The sequence below is a fragment of the Psammomys obesus genome, unplaced genomic scaffold, assembly GCF_907164565.1.
Source record: "Psammomys obesus unplaced genomic scaffold, mPsaObe1.curated_primary_1811, whole genome shotgun sequence".
Classification (NCBI taxonomy): domain Eukaryota; kingdom Metazoa; phylum Chordata; class Mammalia; order Rodentia; family Muridae; genus Psammomys; species Psammomys obesus.
Genome location: NW_026588752.1, coordinates 10786994 through 10792332, shown reverse-complemented (window position 1 = coordinate 10792332; position 5339 = coordinate 10786994).

Here is a 5339-nt window from a genome sequence, read left to right as displayed (position 1 = left end):
GGCCTTGACATTGCCAAGAAGGAAGGCAATGTCCTCCCACAACCTCAGCTCTCTCCCTGCCCCTCCCTCTGGCTCTCAGCCCTCTCAGGCTGGGAGACCAACTTCCAGAGACTTCTCTCTTTGTGGACAGGTTCAAAAGCTAGGTCCTTGACCACTGGCTATCATAAGGAGAGAGACTGGGGGAATGGTGTGAAAGCATGCATATCAAGCAAGTTCAGCTAGCCTTGGAAGAGGAAAGCCTCCTTCCATCACTGGAAGTTCCCTAAAGGCATTTTCTGGAGACCTAAAGGATCTTCTTGGGATCTGGGATCCAGGAAAGGAGACAGGAAAGCCCCCAGAATCATCCCCCACCTCTTCTGAGCTCTGCTTTTTCAATCCTTTGGATTTTTTATGTCTCTGTAACTGGACAGTTCAGATAGTCTCTATTAACACTGAGCTGACTCTGTTTTTCCCAACTCAGTCGAGGCAAAGCCAGGACTGAGGCTCTCAGAACAGAACGAAGTTGTTTTGTGGATGTGAATGTGATGATTAAAACTGAGTGAAAAGCCCAAGATCATAACTCAACTGTCATTCATTGGCCCTGTGTTGGGGGGATGTCCTCTGAAAGCAGAGCTTATCATAGTGGTTGGGGCCACCTACTGAACTCTCAAGGCACCTTGGATGGCAGAAGTCTTTTTTGGCTGAGGTTTGGGAGCATGGCTGAACCATGAACCCAGAACCACGCCTCCGGTATCCAGTAGCCATAGCAAGGGCTGGCTGATTCTCACAAACAACCCAGGACCAGTCAGAGTTTCAGGAAGGGAGGAGCTGGAGAAGACCCGCCCACCTATACCTGGTTCAGCTGCTCTGCCTTCTCCAAAGAGAGAGCCACTCCATCAGCGAGTGGATGTATACCTACATCCAAGTGATCAGGGCTGAGATGGAAAGGACCCTGGGGACCCAAAAGAGTATGCCTTGCATGAGAGTGCTGCCTGGTGGCCCAAAGTACCTGCCATAACAGAGCCTCAACAGCTGCCTGGTAAGCTCTGCTGGGTGAGCTCTGCTGGGGTGGGTGGGAGGGAAGGGAGGCAGGCCCGGAGTGTGCCGAGCTCTAATTCTGCCTCGGGTGGGTCTCAGAGTGTAGAGCAGTACCTCCTGTTAAAGTGCAGGAAAGTAAGCATCAAGGAAGACTAAAACCATCCAAGAACAAGAAAGGGGCCCAGACCAGAGCCCCCTGCCCCACCCTCGAGCTGTCACTGTTTGCCTCGCTGCTGCCAGACTAGACCAACGGGCGCAAGGCACACCTCCATGATTTTCTTGGGGAGGACCCAGGCCAGTAAGACCTTTCCTCAACCCACGCCTGCTTCCCCATGCATGACTCTGAACACACCGAAGTGACTGAGGGTGAGGAAACAGCGAGAGTGTGGAGGCAGCTAGGGTGTGACACTCCGGCCTCACTGTGTTTCTGTGATGAAGTGGAGGTGGGAATCCCCATCAGAATCGCCTCTGCTTCTCAGAGCCAGTCTAGAAAAAAACAAATGCCCCTGGCCTCCCAGGTGACACTCATGTCCTGAGTCTGACCTGTTCTTTGTGAGTGGTGCCAACCAGATATGGGAGGAAGAGCTTCATCTTGGTATGTTTTTGTCCTAGTGAGATTACTAACCCCTCAATGGAAGACACAGAACATAGAGGGAAATGCATGATACTTATTGTTTGTGTTTATTCCCGTTTGTCAGGTGGGAAAACTGAGCCTGAGAGGTTCACTATGTTTCAGGTTGGTCTAGCTCCAAAGCCTAGACGCTCTTCTATATAAAGAGATGAGCCAAAGAGGTCCAGCTAATGCAAAAATGAATAGGCTGCCATTACTCAAGAAATTTCCATCCACTTCTTGTGTGCAACTGCTGAAGGCTGGAGGGTTCACAAGTCAGAATCTCCAGCTACCCTCTAGCGGTCTATGATCACCACTAAGCGCTGGCTCCAGTGTGTATATCCAAGAGGGAGGCCTGAGTTTCCAAGACCAGTAAAATAGTGACTTGAAAATTGGCTGGCCAGCCACATGGGCTGGTGTCTCCCTCTGCACATTCAGCCTCAGGATCTGGGGACCTTCTTCTTCATAAAGTGTGCCCAGGCATGCCACAGTCTAGCCTCCTTCTAACTCCTCTAGCTTTGTTCTCTTCTGCTCAGTTACTTTCAATGTGTTCTGAGTTCTCTATGCCAGGCTGGAGTGAGGAAAGATGTTAGCTGTGTGAGCCCTCCCCAAGTAAAGTGGCACCAGGTGTGCCAAGTACAGAGCAAGGACTCGGGAAACGCTGGCTCTGACAGTGGCCGCTTAATTGCTAGGGGATCTGAGGTAAGTCCATCACAAATCTGAGGTTCCTCTCCTGAACCAGATAGCCAAGTTAACTAAGTGGCTGAGTGATAGGTGTGGCATCCGGGCTTCCCCGCTGCTCTTCATTCTGCACTGAGGCATGCTCAGGCCCTAGCAAAGCCAGCAGTCAGAACACAGCCACACTACATAGCCTGGGAGTCCTTGGGGGGGGGGGGGGATTCGGAGGCCCATGTTATGAATATGGTTTTTCTAATATAGACTGGTCTCCAGGTAATCCCGATTTCAGAGCAAGCTTGACGATAAAGACTAAAGGGTGCCTCAAATGTATTTGATCAAAGGTAGTTTCTTATAGATGGTGGAATAATTAAGGTATCTCCCTAAATAGGAACAGAGACAGTTCAGGGTACACTGGGGAAAACTTGCAGATACTAAGGGCTTGGGGAAAAGGCCGAGTCTGAGTAGTTTCCAGGGGCCATAGGCAAGTCCTCCATTTCTTTACCAGATTCTGGTGGCCCTGGCCTCCTACGTCCAGCCAATACAGCACAGTCTTCCAGAAACAAAAGAACATCTCTGCAATCCCCACCCTGGCCCTGTATCATCCTCTTGAGGGGAGTTGGTGGCTCATTACCCAGACATCTGCTGCCTGGGCCCCTAGGTGGTGACAGGGCATATGACTTATGGCTTGCATGCTTCTGATGGAACATGTACCTTTCTGCTCACACATCTCTGCCCCCAGCAAGCAGGACCTCTGCTGGTCATTTGTCTGGCTTATAGGAGGAGCTCATTCAATCTTTAAACTGTTAAAGAGATGGAGGGTGTACAAGCCATTCCAAGGACCCTCTTAAATTTTATGCTTGGGGGCATGAAGAGGAATAGGGACCAGGGAGAAGCACTAAAAGGAGAAAGTATGAATATTGGTTTTATAGCTGATATTTTTGATGAGTGAATGAGCTCCAGCGGCTGTGGCAAACCTCCATTTCTTTATCAGCCTTTAGGAGCCAGCGCTGCTTCACTGTGAAAAGAAGCAGGCTAGAGTACATGCCAAGATGGCCAGTGATAACTTCATAAATAGGACACGTGGCATACAAATGTTGAACATTCATGGTATGAGCTACCTTGCTGTCTTAAGTAAGGCCTAAGGAGGCAGAGCTACGGCTGACAGAGAAAAGCACGGCTGAAAGGCGTGGAAGACAGTTTCAGGGTTAAGGGAAGGATTCAGACCAGCTAGTTACATTCAAGCTGCCCCCTTACTTGCTGTGTAACCCTCAGAATGTCGCCTCTCCTCAGATCCTCAGTGCTCTCCTTTGAAAGTGAGAATAGTCTTAATTATTTCAAAGATCTGTGGAGACTGTAGAAATGCTTCGCTCAGGCGAGTGAAGGTAAAGCATCCAATAAAGAGCAGCTATTACACTTACTGTAGCCTTGGCTGTCCTGAACTCGCTTTGTAGACCAGGTCTCAAACTCACAGGGATCTGCTTCCCCAAGTGCTGGGATTAAAGGTGTGAGCCACCATGCTCTGCCCTTTTTAATTTTTTTTATGTAGAAATCTGTGTATTTGTAGATATAGACTACGTGGGTGTTAAAACAATTGTTAACAATGGAAGCACCTGAGGTATGAGGCTAATGAGAAGAAATGACAGAGGGTCTAAACACCTTTTTGTGAAACACGTCTTTTTAAATCAACTTTATTTTTTTAAAGAAATTTTAGGATTACACTAATATGGAGCCCCACGGACTTACTACTGCCCAACTCTCAGTATCTTGTACCAGAAGGACATGCCTGTTCCCATCTGCAAATCCACACTGGGGGGCTAGAGAGATGGCTCAGTGGTTAAGAGCACTGACTGCTCTTCCAGAGAACCTGGGTGTGATTCCCAACAACCACGTGCAGCTAACAGCTGTCGGTTCCAAGACGATTCTAGGCGCTTTTCTTGCCTCTGTGGGTGATGCATGCATGTGGTGCATAGATGCTCATTGTGCATAAACACACGTGAAATAAGAATAAACCTCATAAAACTATAGATTTGCACTGGCACGTGCTGGGCACTTCTGACTTATGAACAGTGCATTTTCATGTCTGTGATGAGCAGATATTGGCTTCATGAGCAGCACACTTTAATAAATAAATTGCCAAACCTGGCCCAAAGAGCTAGATCACTTCGATTCTAGAAAGCGGGAAGACTCGCCAGGGTTAGCACAGAGAAGTAGGTGCCCACAGTGGGCTACCTGGGAAGGGGCCTGAACTTGAGGCCAACGGCCTGCCATGTCACCAGCAGAGCAGGTCCTGAGGCTGCCCTGCCAGCAGCTCCTGCTCTCTGAGGGTTGTTTGGCTGCAGATCCCACACCCGAGGAAGCCAGGCCTCTGGAGCGTGCTGTTCAGCTGCACTCTGGATCACAGCAGCTGAATGGCTTCAGAGCTCCGTCTGTTGGGTGTGAGAGGTTATGGGGAAGATGAGGATCTTCAGGCCAAGGAAAGCCTAGGCTGTTGCTGGACCTGCAGGAAAGGGACAAGGCAGCCAGTTCCAGAGCCAAACTCGCCTATGGCTTTCACTGGTGTGGTGTCCTTTCCACAAACCTGTTTCCTCACTATGAGACAGGGATAAGCCTGCCCACTATGCATGGGGAAGATTAAGTAAGAACACAACCTTCCTGGAAGGCCTGGGACCCTGGATTAAATAGGTCAGGTATCTGGTTTAGTTGGTATGAATGCAGCGCTGGACAAGAACACAGTAAGGACAGTGTGGGACTCCTCAAATCTACAGACAAATATGCACCCCAGAATGGCTATGAGTGCTGTTCTCAGAGAACCACTGTTTAAACTCCACCGATAGCTGGGGTGGGTTAAAGATATTAGCCTCCCAAATGACCATGGACCTGGATGATGCCCAGGAAGCAGGTGCTAGCCTAAAAAGTGTGCAAAGAGGCTGTTCCCACTGCATGTTGGGAGAATACTGTGCCTGGCAACCCGTGGGCTGGAGGGCAGTGAACCTTTGGACTGTCCCCTCACCTTACCCCATCTGTCTCCCCAGGT